Genomic DNA, 19538 nt, shown 5'->3' on the forward strand with positions numbered 1-19538 from the left:
AGTAAAACATCCCAAGGCACTTCACGGGAGTATTATAAGACAAAACCTTTGACACCGAGCCACATAATGGGAAAGTAGGGCAGATGACAGGTAGGTTTTAATGAGCGTCTTAAAGGAGGAAAGAGAGGTAGAGAGGCGGAAAGGTTTAGGCAGGGAATTCCAGAGCTTAGGGCCTAGGCAACAGAAGGCACGGCCACCAATGGTGGAGCGATTATAATCAGGGATCCTCAAGAGGGCAGAATTAGAGGAGCGCAGATATCTCAGGGGGGTTGTGGGGCTGGAGGAGATTACAGAGATAGGGAGGGTTGAGGCCATGGAGGGATTTGAAAACAAAGATGAGAATTTTGAAATCGAGGCATGCTTAACCGGGAGCCAATGTAGGTCAGCGAGCACAGGGGCGATGGGTGAACGGGACATGGTGCGAGTTAGGACACGGACAGCCGAGTTTAGGATGACCTCAAGTTTACGGAGGGTAGAATGTGGGAGGCCTGCCAGGATTGCATTGGAATAGTCAAGTCTAGAGGTAACAAAGGCATGGATGAGGGTCTCAGCAGCGGATGAGCTGAGGTAAGGGCGGAGTTGTGCGATGTTACAGGGGTGGAAATAGGCGGTCTTAGTTATGCTATGCGATATGTGGTCGGAAGCTCATTTCAGGATCAAATATGACACTGTGGCGGAGGCCACATAGGGACAATAACACAATTCACAATGTATAGCCAATGTGGTTATAAGTACCTAAACACAATTCACTATGTATAGCCAATGTTGTTATATGTACGTACTTGGTTGGGTTATCGGGGCAGGGTCCCTTTAAGAGCGTCGGTAGCATGATGACGTCATGCGTCGGTAGCGTGATGACGTCATAACCCTGCAACGAGGCTGAGAATCTCAGTCCCCATGGAGAGTGAATAAAGTAACACGCGTTTTGCCTTTGCTGCAACAAAAGTCTCAGAGCCTGTTGATTTCTAGTGACTCCAACATTGGTGACCCCGCTGCTCTTTTGGACGATTCCAAAGACCGCATCTGAAATGGCGACGAACGCCGTTTCCATCAAATTACCCGAGTTTTGAGAACGACAGGCTGTCGCTTGGTTTGCCCAGGCCGAGGCTCAATTTGCACTCCGGGACATCACCGCGGACGACACGAGGTCCTAATACGTCATCTCTGCTCTCAGCAGCTCCACCGCGGCCAGAGTCGTGAGCCTGCTCGAGAACCCCCCGAAGCTCAACAAATTCGAAACGCTGAAAACGCACCTCTTAGAAACTTTTGGACTCAACGAAGCCGAGCGCGCATGCCGGCTTCTCTCTCTACCCGGGCTTGGCGACTCCAAGCCCTCGGAGCTGATGGACCACATGCTGGCCCTCCTGGGCACACACACGCCGTGCTTCCTCTTCAAGGAACTGTTACTTCAACAGCTGCCAGGTCAGGTACGGTCGGCTTTAGCCAACTCTTCCATTACCGAATTCCGCGACCTGGCCAAGGAGGCCGACAAATTTTTCTCCGCCGGGCAACAGTACTGCGCGGCCACGCGGAGCCCTGCCCCCACCAATACAGCCCAACGGCGGCAGCCCCCAAGCCTCTGCTTCTACCACGCGCAGTTCGGCCCCAAAGCCAGGAAGTGCCGGCCCCCGTGCAGTTTTCCCGCGTCGAAACAAATGAAAGACCACTCATCGGCTGCTATGGCTGTCGGCTGTTCAGGCAGTTTGTTATTTATTACGGACACTGACTCCGGACGTCGTTTTCTTTGCGACACGGGTGCCCAGGTGAGCGTCCTGCCCGCGTCAACCATAGACATGCAAGGGGGGGGAATATAGCCCTGTCCTCGAAGCCGCCAACGGCAGTTCCATCCGCACCTTCGGGAAACGGAGCGTGGCGCTTTGTTTTGGCGGGCAGCGGTTCACCTGGGACTTTGTCACGGCAAAAGTGTCCATCCCCTTCTCGGCGCTGACTTCCTCTGTGCCAATGGCCTTTTGGTAGATGTCAAGAACCAACGTCTCATCAACGCTGAGACTTTCAGCTCACTCCCGTGTTCCCTCAGCAGGTCCAGCACGACAAAGTTATCCAGTGCACTCTCGGCCTCCGATGAGTTTTCCCGCCTCCTCGCCGAGTTCCCGGACCTCACGAAGCCTACGTTCTCGTCCGCCGCCACCAAACATGGGGTAGAACACCACATCTTGACCACTGGTCTGCCCGTCTACGCCCGCGCTCGGCGTCTTGACCCGGGGAAACTCGCCATCGCTAAAGCCGAGTTCGACACCATGGAGCGCCTCAGCATCATCCGCCGGTCGAACAGTCTGTGGGCCTCGCCCCTCCACATCACTCCGAAACCAGGCGGCGGGTGGTGCCCGTGCGGCGATTACCGGCGCCTCAACGACGCTACGACCCCCGACCGCTACCCGATTCCACACATCCAGGACTTTTCCGCCCACCTGGCCGGGAAAGTGGTATTCTCGAAAGTGGACCTCATCCAGGGTTACCGCCAGGTCCCTGTCCGGCCGCAGGACATACCGAAAACCGCGGTGATCACCCCGTTCGGGCTGTTCGAATTCCTCCGCATGCCATTCAGCCTCAAAAACGCCGCCCAGGCTTTTCAACGCCTAATGGACACAGTGTTACGGGACCTGACATTCCTGTTCATATACCTGGATGACATCCTCATCGCCAGCGCCTCCATGAAGGAGCATGTGTCGCACCTTCGGACTCTCTTCCAACGCCTCAGCCAGCACGGCCTAATCGTCAACCCAGCCAAGTGCCAGTTCAGGCTGTCCTCGATCGACTTTCTCGGGCACTGCATCACGAAGGACGGGGCGGTGACACTGCCATCGAAAGTGGAGGCCATGATGGACTTCCCTCCACCCCTCACCGTGAAGGCCCTGCAGGAGTTTTTGGGCATGGTGAACTTTTACCATCACTTCGGCCCCCAAGCAGCCCAGCTTATGCGGCCCCTTTACGAGGCCCTCAAAGGCAAGCCCGACAAGCTCGTCGTCGACTGGTCCGAGGAGCTGGCCAATTCTTTCACGGACACGAAAAGGGCCCTGGCTAACGCGACCATGCTGACGCATCCATTATCTGATGCGCCGATCGCTCTCACCACCGACGCCTCAGAATATGCGGTCGGCGCCGTCCACGAACAGTGGGTCAACGGCACCTGGCAGCCGCTCGCCTTCTTCAGCCGGCAGCTCCGCCCCAACGAGCGGAAGTACAGCACCTTCGATCGTGAGCTTCTCGGCCTCTACCTCGCCGTCCGACACTTCCGTTTCCTACTGGAGGCTTGCCCGTTCACAGCGTTCGTGGACCACAAACCATTGACCTTCGCCATGGCCAAATCTTCCAAGCTGTGGTCGGCCCATCAGCAATGCCAGCTGTCCTTCATCTCAGAGTTTACAACGGACATCCAGCATGTGGCTGGGAAAGACAACCCCATCGCCGACTGTCTCTCCCGAGCCGTCGCCAGCGCCGTATACCTCGGCATCGACTACACCCGCATGGCGGCCGACCAGGCCTCCAACCCGGACATCCAGGCCTACAGGACGGCGGTCACGGGCCTTCAACTAGCGGACGTCGCGTTCAACGATGCCGGCACCACACTCCTGTGCGACGTCTCCGTTGGGCAGCCACGTCCCGTCGTGCCCGACGGGTGGAGATGGCAAGTTTTTGAAGCCGTCTATAATCTTTCCCACCCGGGCAGGAAGCCGTCACAGAAGCTGGTGGCAGCTAAGTTCATCTGGCACGGGCTCAGGAAGGACGTTCACGACTGGGCCAGCACCTGCATGGTATGCCAACGCTCGAAAGTGCATCGCCATAATAAGGCCCCGTTGGCGCCTTTCACGGTGCCCGAGAGGCGGTTCGACCATGTTAACGTGGACCTGGTGGGGCCCCTGCCGCCCTCCCACGGGTTCACCCACCTCCTCACAATGGTCGACAGAACCACCCAATGGCTGGAAGCCGTCCCGCTGTCTTCAACGACGTCCGCCAATGTGGCTCGGGCGTTCATCAGCACTTGGGTCGCCCGGTTCGGCACCACATCTGACATTTCCTCCGACCGGGGGCCCCAGTTCACGTCGGAGCTCTGGAACGCTGTTGCCCGAGGCCTCGGGTTGAGACCACTGCACCACAGCATACCACCCTTAGGCTAACGGACTGTGCGAACGGTTTCATCGCATCATGAAGGCCACGCTCCGGGCCAGCCTCCGGGACGACAGTTGGATAGACAGACTCCCGTGGGTCATGCTGGGACTCAGGACCACCCCCAAGGAGGACCTCCAGTCCTCGTCCGCCGAGCTCGTCTACGGACAGCCGCTGCGGGCTCTTGGGGATTTCGTCCCCAACGCAACGGAACCTTGGTCCGCAGCCCGTCAGCGGTCCGACCTTCTGGACAACGCCAAGGTTTTCGCTCCGGTGTCCACGTCACAGCATGGCCTCCCGCAGTCCCATGTTCCGCTCGACCTTTGTGCGGCGGAGTACGTTTTCGTCCGCCACGACGCCCACCGGGGACCTCTTCAGCCACCCTACGATGGACCATTCCGCGTCCTGGAAACCGGGGACAAGACCTTCGTAGTGGATGTCGGCGGTAAGCCAGACTGCATTTCCGTGGACCGTCTTAAGCTGGCCCACCTAGGTCTGGACCGACCCGTTGAGTTGGCACAGCCCCCGAGGCGGGGCCGACCTCTGGTTTCTGCAGCCTCAGTCCACCACCGAGCGCCCGAGGTCCCTCCAATGAACCCCCCGGTCCCCGGCCCAGAATTGAGGAGCCGTTCCGACCATGTGATCCGGCCCCCCAACGACTGACATTGCCAGTGCTAGTGAATTCTGGGGGGACGTATGTGACGGAGACCACATAGGGACAATAACACAATTCACAATGTATAGCCAGTGTGGTTATATGTACCTAAACACAATTCACTATGTATAGCCAATGTTGTTATATGTACGTACTTGGTTGGGTTATCAGGGCAGGGTCCCTTTAAGAACGTCGGTAGCGTGATGACATCATGCGTCAGTAGCGTGATGACGTCATAGCCCTGCAACGAGGCTGAGAACCTCAGTCCTCATGGAGAGTGAATAAAGTAACACGCGTTTTGCCTTTGCTGCAACGAAAGTCTCAGAGCCTGTTGATTTCAAGCGACTCCAACAACACCAAGGTTGCAAACAGTGTGGCTCAGCCTCAGACAGATGTTAGGGAGAGGGATGGAGTTGATGGCTAGGGAACAGAGTTTGTGGCGGGGATCGAAAACAATGGCTTCGGTCTTCCCAATACTTAATTGGAGAAAATTTCTGCTCATCCAGAACTGGATGTCGGACAAGCAGTCTGACAATTTAGAGACCGTGGAGGGGTCGAGAGAAGTGGTAGTGAGGTAGAGCTGGGTGTCATCAGCGTACATGTGGAAACTGACGCTGTGTTTTTGGATGATGTCGCCAAGAGGCAGCATGTAGATGAGAAATAGGAGGGAGCCAAGGATAGATCCTTGGGGGACACCAGAGGTAACGATGCGGGAGCGGGAAGAGAAGCCATTGCATGTGATTCTCTGGCTACGATTAGATAGATAAGAATGGAACCAGGCAAGTATAGGCCCGCCCAGCTGGACGACGGTGGAGTGACGTTGGAGGAGGATGGAGTGGTCAACCATGTCAAAGGCTGCAGACAAGTCAAGAAGGATGAGGAGGGATAGTTTACCTTTGTCACAGTCACAAAGGATGTCATTTGCGACTTTGATGAGAGCCGTTTCGGTACTGTGGCAGGGGCAGAAACCTGATTGGAGGGATTCAAACATGGAGTTGCGGGAAAGATGGGCACGGATTTGGGAGGCGACAACATGTTCAAGGACTTTGGAGAAGAAAGGGAGTTTGGAGATGGGGCGGTAGTTTGCAAGGACAGAGGGGTCAAGGGTTGGTGTTTTGAGGAGAGAGGTGATGTCGGCAGATTTAAGGAAGAGGGGCAGTACCTGAGGAGAGAGGACTGTTAACAGTGTCAGCTAACATGGGAAGCAGAAAAGGAGGTTGGGTGGTCAGCAGTTTGGTGGGAATAGTGTCGAGGGAGCAGGAAGTGGGTCTCATGGACAAGATGAGCGCGGAGAGGTCATGAGGAGAGATCGGAGAGAAACTGGAGAAAGATGAGAGTTCAGGGCTAGGGCAGGGGGGCAACCTTAGACCAAGTTTGGCCCGGTGGGCTCGGGGAAAGAAGGGAAATGGCAGAGGCAGCAAAAAGGATGGTCTCAATCTTAGAGACAAAGAAGTCCATGAGCTCCTTGCACTTGTTGTCGGAGTACAAAGTACAAAGCATCATGTGGTCAGTCACTAACGAATTTTGGACAGGGGGCCTCAAACAGGCGTTAGGCAATCTATTTGTATATGCAAAGGCCCCAACTCATGTTTCAAGAGTAGAACCAAGCGCCTATACTGGCACCTTTACCAATATGGAGGACAGCACACTTCCGGTGCAGAACATTCATGCAAACTTATTGGCGCTTAGGTGTGTTTTACACCTGCAAAATGGTGTGGTGCTAATGAATTTCTAGACCATATTGTGTAAAGGGATAAAGAATTAATCCTCACAGCCCTACAGCTGTACTTTTGCAGCGTATGCAAAAAAATTCTAACATTGGCACAGAAATTCGGGTCGGGGGCTTCCCGCGGGTGCAAGCCCCCGATCTGCACTTACCTTGTGCGCCGGCCATTGTGCTGAGGGCCCCCGTGGAATTCCGATCCGGGGCCTGCTCCAGCTGCCGGCGCGCAGTGCTTGCATATCCCAGGGGCGCAATTAGTTTGATGCGTCCCCTGGGACCACGTGGGCCATGGGGAGCCAATCGGAGCAGGGAATGCTCCATTCATAAGTCTGACAGGAAGTGCTGTCAAGACTTATAAATACTACGGCCCCAAAATAGCACTAAATCTTCAAATACATTTTTTTAAAACATTGTAGTTCGACGCAGGCAATCAATCAAAAAGGTTTTTAATGTCAAACTAACGAGTTTAAACAGATTGATGCAAGAGAACTATGAATACAGGTCTTAACAGGTCGGAGGCTCCACGAGGACTGCCTGGGCGGTCCCGTGGATGGCGTCATGACGTCATCACATTTTTCCCGCGTTTGGGTGATCACGTGATTAGCGGCATGACGTCATCGCGTTTGCCCACACTCTTAAAGGGGCCGCGCACTGTACATGCAAACAGTATATACAATGGTACAGATTTAGTCTGTAGCTAACACATCATTAAAGGGAATTATGTACAGTTGTTCAGAGTCCCTCAGTGGCTCTGCCACATGCACCCCCCCAGAATTGTCTTTAACGGAAAAAGTCAAACGGTGAGGGGGTCTGACAAGCCTGTCAGAACAACTCCTGTATTCCCGAAGCGGAAGCTGTTGGACGGCGGGCGGACTGGCGGGTGGTTGCACTTGTTCTGGCGTGACAACGATGGGCGGCCGACCTCGTCTCGGTGGCTGTGCGGTCTCGACGGGACGGTCAAGGTCCAGGTGTGCCGGCTTCAAACGGTCGACCAAAATGTGGTCCAGTTTACCACCGACGTCCACCTTGAAGGTTTTGTCTCCTGCCTCTAACACGCGAAAAGGACCAGTGTATGGGGGCTTGAGCGGATCCCGGTGAGCATCGTGGCGGATGAACACATATTCGGCTTGTTTCAGCTCTGCTGGAACGTGAGAGCCCTGAAACCCGTGATGCGATGTGGGAACCGGCGCGAAACATCTGGCTGCTTCCTGGTGACTGATAAGCTGGCATGAGGCAGACCATGGCTCCGTTGGTGTTGGCAAGAAATCCCCTGGCACTCGCAGCGGCTGACCATAAACGAGCTCTGCCGCGGAAGAGTGAAGATCTACCTTGGGGGCCGTGCGAAGGCCCAGCATGACCCACGGCAGCTTGTCTGCCCATCCAGTGTCTTGGAGGCTGGCCCTCAGTGCGGCCTTAAGCGATCTGTGAAAACGTTCGCACAGACCGTTCACTTGTGGGTGGTAGGCTGTGGTGCGGTGTAACTTGACACCGAGTCATTGAGCTACCGCATTCCAGAGTTCAGAGGAAAACTGCGGTCCCCGGTCCGAAGAGATGTCAGCAGGCACTCCAAAATGGGCAACCCATGAAGAGATGAACGCCCTGGCCACGTCCGCCGAAGTAGTAGATGACAGGGGAACCGCCTCCGGCCATCTGGAGGTGCGATCTACTATGGTCAGGATGTGCGTAAAACTGTGGGAAGGTGGAAGTGGTCCTACCAGGTCCACATTAATGTGGTCAAACCGTCGCTCAGGAACTGCAAAGGTGGCCAATGGAGCCTTGATGTGGCGCGGTACCTTGGCCTTTTGGCAGACCATGCAGGTGTTGGCCCAGTCGCGGACATCTTTATGCATGCCCCACCAAACGAACTTAGATGACATTAGCCTCTGAGAAGCCTTCATTCCTGGGTGTGACAACCCATGTATGGCGTCAAACACCTTGCGGCACCAGGCGACCGGCACAATAGGGCGAGGGTCCCGAACGGAGACGTCACACAGCAACGTGGTACCAGCCGAATGGAACCTGACGTTGGCCAACTGGAGGCTAGTGGTGTTGGTGCGGTAAGCCTGCACTTCTGGGTCTGAGACTTGGTCTGCTGCCATGAGGGCGTAATCGATGCCTAGCTGGACCGCATGCACGGTCGCGCAGGAGAGGCAATCTGCCACCAGGTTGTCTTTACTGGCCACGTGCTGAATATCTGTGGTAAATTCGGAGATGTATGTCAGCTGACGTTGTTGTCGAGATGACCACGGTTCAGCGGTCTTGGCCATGGCAAAAGTCAGTGGCTTATGGTCGACGAAAGCGGTGAAAGGACGTCCTTCCAACAAGAACCGGAAATGGCGGATGGCCAGAAAAAGGGCTAGCAACTCCCTGTCGAAAGTACTGTACGCCCGCTCGTTATGCCGCAGTTGACAGCTGAAGAATGCCAATGGCTGCCACGTCCCATTTACCCACTGCTCCTGAACGGCGCTGATTGCGTAATCTGACGCGTCGGTGGTGAGGGCGATGGTGGCTCCTGGTAGCGGGTGCGCCAGCAGGGTCGCGTTGGCCAAGGCGCTCTTGGTGTCGGTGAATGCCCGGTCCATGTCAGCCATCCAGCCCACCGGATCCTTGCCAGACTTGCCCTTGAGGGCCTCGTACAGGGGCTGCATGAGCAGTGCTGCCTTAGGCACGAAACGGTGGTAGAAGTTCACCATGCCTAGGAATTCTTGCAAGCCTTTATGTTCTGCGGGCGTGGGAAGTGTGTCACTGCCTCCACCTTCGCCTGCAAAGGAACCGCTCCCTCTGCGATGATGCGATGCCCCAGGAAATCGATTTGTCGCGGGCCAAACTGGCACTTAGCCGGGTTGATAATCAGGCCATGTTGGCTGAGGCATTGAAAAAGGGTGCGTAGATGGCAAAGATGCTCCTCTTTGGTGGGGCTGGCGATCAAAATGTCATCCAGATAGATGAAGATGAAGTTGAGGTCCCGCAGCACGGAATCCATCAGGCATTGGAAAGCCTGGGCAGCGTTCTTTAAGCCGAAAGACATGCGCAGAAATTCGAAAAGGCCGAATGGGGTGATGACTGCGGTCTCCTGGACGTCCTGCGGGTGCACCGGGACCTGGTGGTAGCCCCGGACGAGGTCGACCTTGGAGAAGAAGTTGTTTCCAGCCAAATGGGCAGAGAAATCCTGAATGTGGGGAATCGGGTATCGATCAGGAGTGGTGGCGTTGTTTAGGCGCCGATAGTCACTGCAGGGCCGCCATCCTCCGCCAGGTTTCGGAACGATGTGAAGAGGCGAAGACCAGGGACTATTCGACCTGCGAATAATCCCTAAGCGTTCCATTGTAGCGAACTCCGCCTTCGCGACCGCTAGCTTGCCAGGTTCGAGGCACCAGGCCCGCGCATGGACCGGGGGGCCGGTGGTGGTGATGTGGTGTTCCACTCCATGCTTCGTGGCCATGGAGGAGAACGTGGGCCTGGTCAGATCTGGAAATTCGCCTAGCAGGTGAGCGAACTCATTCGGAGTCAGGAAAGCGCAGGAGACAGTGCGCGACATGGTGTTACTACGGTGGCAAGGGATAGAGTGAAACGTGGCCATGTTGATCAGCCGCCGGTTCCTTACATCGACCAGGAGGCCGTTGGCGCACAGGAAATCTGCACTGAGAATGGCTTGTGAAACCTTGGCCGTAATGAATTCCTAGACAAACCGCTGGCCGCCGAAGCACACCTGGACCCGCCATCTGCCGAAGGTCCAAATAGCTCCGCCATTAGCCACTTCGAGGGGGAGGCCGTGCCTCCCAGCCTGTACATCAAGAGCTGACGCGGGTAGAATGCTGCACTGCGCTCCGGTGTCGCACAGGAACCGACGACCGGAGAGGGTATCTGTGATGAAGAGCAGCTTGCCTGCATTGCCAATTGCCATCGTGGCCGCGGGGCACCCGTTAGACCCGTTCTTCATTGGACGGAGTTGACGTTTTTTTTTAGAGAAGCTGCAGGGAGGGCGGCAACATCTCGCCTTCGCGCCAAACCGCGCATGGTAGAAGCACAGCCCCATGGGCTGAGGAGCTGGGGTGGCATCTGTGGGGGAAGGGCGCCTCATGGCAGCGCAGTACTGTTGCATAACTGCAAATATTTTGTCTACCTCAGCAGCGAGCGCTGCGCAGTCTTCGACCTCGGATCTCACCAAAGCTGCTTGCACTTGCTCCGGTAATTGGCTGAGGAATAACTCTCTGAAGAGAAAGCATTCCGGTTCGGAGCCGAGGAGTGTGAGCATTTGGCTCATCAGCTCGGAAGGTTTGGAGTCCCCGAGCCCGGGCATAGCGAGCAGCCGACGGGCACACTCTGATTTCATGAGCCCGAAAACCTGTAGCAACCGCGCCTTGAGGGTCTCATACTTGCTGCCAGTTGGGGGATTCCCGAGAAGACTGACAATCCGCGAGGCGGTAGAGCCGTCGAGTGCAGAGACCACGTATAAGTATCGGGTCTGATCCTCAACGATGCCTCTCAGGGCGAACTGGGCTTCGACTTGGATGAACCACAAGGTTTCCTGTTGCTCCCAGAACTGCAGCAGCTTCAACGAAACGGCATTCGCCTCCATGCTGTGTTCCTTTTGCGAAATCCGTTCACAAAAGTCGGGGTCACCAATGTAGGAATGGTCAAATTCCTATCTAGAGATTGAGTTCGACGCAGGCAATCAATCAAAAAGGTTTTTAATGTCAAACTAACGAGTTTAAACAGATTGATGCAAGAGAACGATGGATACAGGTCTTAACAGGTCGGAGGCTCCACGAGGACTGCCTGGGCGGTCCCATGGATGGCGTCATGACGTCATCACATTTTTCCCGCGTTTGGGTGATCACGTGATTAGCGGCATGACATCATCGCATTTGCCCGCGCTCTTAAAGGGGCCGTGCACTGTACATGCAAACAGTATATACAATGGTACAGATTTAGTCTGTAGCTAACACATCGTTAAAGGGAATTATGTACAGTTGTTCAGAGTCCCTCATCACATTTTTTAAATAAACTATAAATTACATGAAATAACTATTTTAAACAATAAATTAAATTTTTGAAAAAGATAATTTTATTTTCTAACGGGACTAAAAATAAACTTACCTTGCTTTAAAGTATTTAAAAATAATAAACCTGTGGAAAAAATGATTTAATTTTAATTAATTCGCCACTTACCTTGTAAAAAGCAGGCCTTACGCCTGCTTTTTACATTTCTAACTTCTGCAGGCTTACCCTCGCGGGAAAACCTGTAAAAAAAAATGAAGTTCGATGCGCACGCGCAGCCTCTCCTGCGCACGCGTTCGACCTCTGAACCTCTTCTTTCAGAGGAACGGAAGTGCCGGTTTCCCGCGCATGCGCAGTGCATGCAGGAAACCGGCACTTCCATTGGGCCTACGGGTGAGTACCCCGTGCGTACTCACCCGTGGAAACCCGAATGTCTGCCCCATTGTGTTTCTCCAGATGATTTCATGGGGTAAATTTTCCTAGTCCCCACTTTAAGTAAAGTCGGTGAGTGCAAAGCAAGTCTTGCACCTTCAGTTCAGTATTTGCTCATTAGGTCTGCAGCAACTTAAAGAAGCAAGCAATTTTTTGGATGATGGCTGCGGATATGGTGGCAGCAGCCGAGAAAAATGTCTGGGAGTAGTTCTGTCAGCAGAAAAGCACCTGCCATTGAGGAAGAGATAGTTGACATTTTTCTGAAGCAAGATTTACTCCTGTTTCCACACCATGACTGTCAGGTAAGCCGATGGGTGAGTCAGAACGGATGGCAGGGCGGTGGTTGATCAAGTAAATGCCAGCAGAACTGTGGAGAGCAGTTAGGTCCAGTGCTGGAGAAAGTTCAATGCCCTCACCAGGAGTGGCAAGGTTGGGGACTGCACAACAATCTCATAGTTATATCAGGCAAAAAGATTACCTCCATGAACTGTTCCCTCCTACTCATACATTCTTTCTTTTGATATTAGTTTAGTAGTTTAGATTCCCGTGGTTGGCAGCAGGCTGTACTGCACAAATCCTAGTACCTCCCTTTCCCAACACCAACTCCTTCAATAGAAGCCTCAATGGTACAAACCTCGGTCAACTCTTTCCACATACAACACCTGCATTCTGTATGTTTCTGTCTTCCAAACACTTCTAGTTAGCCTGATACATTGGTTTTGATGTATAACATGCCCCCAATGTCAACTGCTTAGTTTATGCCTCTGTTTTTGTAGGATAAGACAGCGCATACTGAGGGAAAGGATGACAATGGTAGGTAGACCACTCAAGTTGTATCCTCTTCCCACTGTTGAAGATGGGCTCTTCAAAATTGGGATGGGACTTTGAAGAGGGAGCAGGAGATGAGGAAGCAGCAGACCTGACCCTAACTCTGAGTCTGTACCACACTTATTCTTTCCTTTACTCGCCATCCTATTCAGTTAAGCAAAGGGGCCCAGCCTTGAAAAGGAAATGTTTATTGCACACCAGCAATTGCTGAATGTATTGAACAGCCTTCTAGGGAGCTACCACCACATGTCAGAGATGGTGGAGGAGTCCACTTCCAACTTGTGTGGGGTTCTGGTGCATGGAATCGACACTCTGTAGTTAACCATGGAATGTGCGGTCACATCAATGGACGCTGCAGCTGGGCCCACCTTGCACGAGTCTGTGGCACCAGTAGTAGACTCACTCAGGGATGCTCATACTGGCACCATGCAGGCTCTGGGCTCCTCCTCTGAGCTCCTGGGGAGGAGGTCAGCAGGAGGAAGGATGTCCTCTTCCCACCAAGTGGCAGGAAGGTTTTCCACCAAGCAGCTCGGCAGCAGTGGGCACAGTTGGCAGAGCACGTCAGTGCCAAGAGCAGTCTCCCCAGGACATGGCTGCATTGTTCACACCACATTTTTCTGAGTGGGCATAAGAATGATCAAATTCAATGCTCCCATGCACCAATTTCCAAAAGGAGTCCTAATAAAAGAGCAGGACCCCTATTTACATATTTTAATAAGGCCAGCATTAATTTCAGGCGGCCAGCAGAGACACCTTATGAGCGCCCTCTTCTCTTTTTCCCTTCTTAGGCAGTCCCTCGGAACCGAGGATGACTTGCTTCCACGCTAAAAATGAGTTCTCAGGTGACTGATGAGTCCAATGCGGGACCTGCAGTCTCTGTCACAGGTGGGGCAGATGATGGTTGAAGGGGCAGGTGGGTGGGGTGCTTGGGTTGATGTACGCTCCTTCTGCTGTTTGCGCTTGGCTTCCGCTTGCTCCCGGCGAAGAGACTCGAAGTGTTCGGCGCCTTCCCGGATGCTTCTCCTCCACTTTAAGCGGTCTTGGGCCAGGGATTCCCAGATGTTGGAGGGGATGTTGCACTTTTTCAAGGAGGCTTCGAGGGTGTCCTTGAAGCGTTTCCCCTGCCCACCTGGGGCTCTCCTGCCGTGTCGGAGCTCCGAGTAGAACGCTTGTTTTGGGAGTCTCGTATCGGGCCTTAACCAATATGGCAGCCATCACTTTTTGTGTACAATTCTGACATGGGATGTCCCAGTGCGATATTGGTAAGTGGAGCTATTTTGAGCTGGAACACTTGTCAAAATGCAAAGGAATTGCTATCCCGGTATCAGTCACTGCTTCATGCGGACTGACTGATGTTGCTGGTAGACCCTGTTGCAGCCTGGAAGGATCCAGAGGCAAAGAAGTTGAGGGCCATAGTAACCTTGACTGCAACAGGCAGTGCCGTGCCAGCTGTGGCAGTGGGTTGCAGATCTTGTTGCAGGAGGTGACACAGTCTATGACAGCCTCCCTGGAGCAGCGCAGCCTCCTTATGGACTGCTCCTCCGAGAAATGCGGGTATGTAACTCTGTGACTGTACAACCTATTGTGAGGGTAAGGATGTCTGTGAGCTCTCCTCCTCTTCTGTGGTCTCCCTGCAGTTTGCACTTGGGCAGAGCCGGGACCGATGTCCTAGGGGGAGTGTTTGCTAGTGCTGTTGGGGAGGGTTTAAACTAAAGTGGCAGGGGGTTGGGAACCTGAGCAGGGAGACAGAGGAAAGGGAAACAAGGAAAAAAGCAAAAGACAGGAAGGAGAAAAACAAAATTAGAAGGCAAAGAAATCAACAGTTTAAATCAAACATGGTCACAGTAAATAATAATTCATGAAGGTCTGAGAGCGTTAAAAAAACAAGCCTGAAGGCTTTGTGTCTTAATGCAAGGAGCATTCGGAACAAGGTGGATGAATTAGCTGCGCAAATAGAGGTAAACGAATATGATTTGATTGGGATTACAGAAACATGGCTCCAGGATGGCCAAGGCTGGGAACTCAACATCCAGGGGTATTCAATATTTAGGATGGATAGGCAAAAAAGAAAGGGAGGTGGGGTAGCATTGCTGGTTAAAGAAGGGATTAACACAATTGAAAGGAAGGATATTAACTCTGATGATGCGGAATTTGTATGGGTAGAACTGAGAAATATCAAGGGGCAGAAAACGTTAGTGGGAGTGGTATATAGACCTCCAAACAGTAATATGGAGGTTGGGGATGGCATTAAACAGGAAATTAGAGATGCGTGCAATAAGGGCACAGCAGTCATCATGGGTGACTTTAATTTACATATAGATTGGGCTAACCAAATTAGTAAAAAATACTGTGGAGGAGGAATTCCTAGAATGTTTACGGGATGGTTTTCTGGAACAATATGTCGAGGAACCAACCAGAGATCAGGCCATCTTAGACTGGGTATTATGTAATGAGAGAGGATTAATTAGCAATCTTGTTGTACGAGGCCCCTTGGGTCAGAGCGATCATAATATGATAGAATTCTTCATTAGGATGGAGAATGAAGTAGTTGACTCGGAGACTAGGGTCCTGAATTTAAATAAAGGAAACTACGATGGTATGAGGTGCGAATTGGGTAGGATTAATTGGGGAATGTCACTCAAAGGGTTGACGGTGGATAGGCAATGGCAAACATTCAAAGACCGCATGGATGAACTACAGAAGTTGTTCATCCCAGTTTGGGATAAGAATAAAACAAAAAGGGTGACTCAACCGTGGCTAACAAGGGAAATTAGGGATAGCATAAGATCCAAGGAGAGGGCATATAAATTGGCCAGAAAAAGCAGTAACCCTGAGGATTGGGAGCAGCTTAGGATTCAACAAAGGAGGACAAAGGGATTAATTAAGAAGGGGAAAATAGAATATGAAAGTAAGCTTGCGGGGAACATAAAAACTGACTGTAAGAGCTTTTATAGATATGTGAAGAGAAAAAGATTAGTGAAATCAAGTGTAGGTCCCTTGCAGTCAGAAGCAGGGAAGTTATAATGGGGAACAAAGAAATGGAGGACCAATTAAATGCATATTTTGGTTCTGTCTTCACAAAGGAGGACACAAATAACCTCCCAGAGATGTTGGAGAGCATAGGGTCTGATGAGACGGAGGAACTGAAAGAAATCAGTATTTGTAGGGAAAAGGTGTTGGGGAAATTGATGGGATTGACGGCCGATAAATCCCCAGGGCCTGATAATCTACATCCTAGGGTACTTAAGGAAGTGGCCCTAGAAATAGTAGATGCATTGCTGATCATCTTCCAAAATTCGCTGGAATCTGGAACTGTACCCATGGATTGGAGGGTAGCTAATGTTACCCCACTATTCAAAAAGGGTGGTAGAGAGAAAGTGGGGAATTACAGACCGGTAAGCCTGACATCGGTAGTGGGGAAAATGCTGGAGTCCATTATAAAGGATGTAATAGCTGAGCACTTGGAAAACAGTGACAGGATCGGACAAAGTCAACATGGATTTACAAAAGGTAAATCGTGCTTGACTAATCTACTGGAATTTTTTGAGGATGTAACTGGGAAAATAGATAAGGGAGAACCAGTAGATGTGGTGTATTTGGACTTTCAGAAGGCTTTTGATAAGGTCCCGCATAAGAGATTAGCGTGTAAAGTTAAGGCACATGGGATTGGGGGCAAGGTATTGACTTGGATAGAGAACTGGTTGGCGGACAGAAAGCAGAGAGTAGGAATTAATGGGTCTTTTTCCGAGTGGCAGGCAGTGACTAGTGGGGTACCGTAGGGATCGGTCCTTGGACCCCAGCTATTCATAATATATATTAATGATCTAGATAAGGGAACTAGATGTAATATCTCCAAGTTTGCAGATGACACAAAGCTGGGTGGACGTGTGTGCTGCGAGGAGGATACTGAGAAACCCCAGGATGATTTGAACAGGTTGGGTGATTGGGCAGAAGCGTGGCAGATGCAATATAATGTGGATAAATGCGAGGTTATCCACTTTGGTGTCAAAAACAGAAAGGCAGACTATTATCTGAATGGCAATAGATTGGGAGAAGGGGAAGTGCAACGAGACCTGGGTGTCCTTGTGCACCAGTCGCTGAAGGTAAGCATGCAGGTGCAACAGGTGGTGAAGAAGGCAAATGGTATGTTGGCCTTCATAGCAAAAGGGTTTGAGTACAGGAGCAAGGATGTCCTGCTGCAGTTGTACAGGGCCTTGGTGAGACCACACCTTGAGTACTGTGTGCAGTTTTGGTCACCTTATCTGAGGAAGGATGTTCTTGCCATGGAAGGAGTTCAGCGAAGATTCACAAGGCTGTTGCCTGGGATGGCAGGAATGACGTATGAGGAGAGATTGGGACGATTGGGCTTATACTCGCTGGAATTTAGAAGAATGAGAGGGGATCTCATCGAAACTTATAAAATTCTGACAGGTCTGGACAAACTAGGTGCAGGTAGAATGTTCCCGATGGTCGGAGAGTCCAGAACCAGGGGTCATAGTCTAAGGATAAGGGGTAAGCCATTTAGGACAGAGATGAGGAAGAATTTCTTCACCCAGAGAGTGGTGAACCTGTGGAATGATCTACCACAGAAGGCGGTTGAGGCCAAGTCTTTAAATATATTCAAGAAGGAGTTAGATATATTTCTTAGAGCTAAAGGTATCAAGGGATATGGGGAGAAGGCAGTTACGGGGTACTGAGTTTGGATGATCAGCCATGATCTCATCGAATGGCGGAGCAGGCTCGAGGGGCCGAATGGCCTACTCCTGCTCCTATCTTCTATGTTTCTATTGTGGAGTATGTGCCTTTAAGAGCCCCTGTATGCTGTAATGCCGGTAATGGCCACTCGGGCTATATAAGCCTGTATAGTGTCTTGTATCTGTTAGTTCACCTCCAGACTTTGTTCAGTAAACACCTGTGAAACCAACTCCTGCATTCCGTGTCTCCATTAACACACAGATACAACAGTGGCGACGAATTGGAAACAGACTTACCGGCAATTCGGCAGCACCTCAAGGAGATCGATTCCTCAGACGGAAGTCGAAGAAAAACAAGAAAGAAAAAAAAAAATGTGGTTTCACCAGCTAGCCGAGCTGGTGGCAGGTACTGCAATAATCCTTCCTGGGCGGCAGGCTGGCGCGCCATCGGCTGGCTCTACAGCGGGGCCGAGCAGCGAAGACGGAGGCAAACAGAGACAGAGGGGGTGAGCACTCGGGAGACGGCCGGCGCTGCAAAGCAGGTTGGCGTTCAGACCAAGCAGAGGGAGGGAAAAGTCCCAGAGACAGCGGGAACGAGTCTCCACCTATTGAAAAAAAAATCTATTTAAATAAAAACCGCGGAGAACAGCGTTGTCAGCAGCAGCAGCGGCGGGAAAGCGCGGGAAGCGCCATTTTTTTCTGCAGGGAAGAAAGGAAAGTGCGGGAGGTGCCATTTTTTTTCAGGATGCCTAAGGCTGGCAATATTAATGCTTTCGATATAGATATACAGGATTGGACCACATATGTGGAAAGAGTGGAGGTATATTGCACAGCAAATGAAATAGAAGATGATAAAAAGGCATCAGTACTTCTAAATCTAATGGGCGCAAGGACATACGGGCTGTTACTAAACATAATCACTCCAGCCAAACCAAAAGACAAGAATTTTAAGGAGGTTGTTGATACCCTACAGGAGCACTTAAACCCAACACCGCTGCTGATAGTGGAACGATTCAAATTCTTCAAGAGGAATCAGCACAAGAATGAAAGTAACGCTAATTACCTCACCGAATTAAGGAAGCTGTCAAAGCACTGCCAATTCAGGGCAGGACTGGTGGATTCCCTTCGAGACAAATTCGTCTGCGGTCTCCTAAGTGAAGGAACACAGAAAAGGCTACTTTCTGAAAAAGATTTGACACTGGACAAGGCTTTCAGTATGGCTGTATCATACGAAGCAGCCGCAAGAGGAGCTGCAGAGATACAGCAAAAGCCACAGGACTTCGGCACCTATGAAATGACACAGGGTTTCGAGAGATGTTATCGCTGCGGCAGATCCACCCATGACCAGAGGGACTGCTGGTTCAAGGACAAACCATGCAGGCAATGCGGAAAGATTGGACACATTGCACGTGTATGCCGATCTGGAAAAAAAAAATCTACGGACAGGAAAAAAATCAATAAGGAAAAGTACAGAAAGGTACAAATGATTACGGACAGTAGCTCCGAAGACCAGAAGAGCGATAGCGACTCCAGAAACAAGAGACTAAGCTGTCTCAAATTACATAATGTAATTGCCAAAGAAGATTACCAGACCATTTGGGTTACCCTCACGATAGCGGGGTCCCCAGTTAAAATGGAGCTAGATACAGGATCAGCTCTGACCGTCATAAGTCGATGGGATTACGAGCAGCTATTTCCGCATATACCTTTGAAAGACACATCCATTATCTTGAAAACATATACGGGGCAGAAAGTATACCCCAAAGGGAAAATAAAGGTGCCTGTTGTATACAACGGCAAGGAAATACAGAGGTTGTATTTATATGTTCTGCAAGATGGTGGTCCACCACTGTTGGGACGTGAATGGAGCAGGAAGATACGTTTAGACTGGCACTGCATTCAGGCACTGACGGTGACCAGTAAGAAAAAAAATGACGATGACGTCATACCTGAACGATTAAAAGACATCTTGGCCAACGCCAAGGAAGTGTTTCAACAGGAACTAGGAACCTTGAAAGACGTCACCGCCTCAATAAAAGTGGAAGATGCGGCAATTCCCAAGTTTTTTAAGGCAAGACGC

Source organism: Somniosus microcephalus, chromosome 12 (genome assembly GCF_052327205.1).
Source record: "Somniosus microcephalus isolate GS21.2 chromosome 12, FLI_Smic_1.0, whole genome shotgun sequence".
Lineage (NCBI taxonomy): Eukaryota > Metazoa > Chordata > Chondrichthyes > Squaliformes > Somniosidae > Somniosus > Somniosus microcephalus.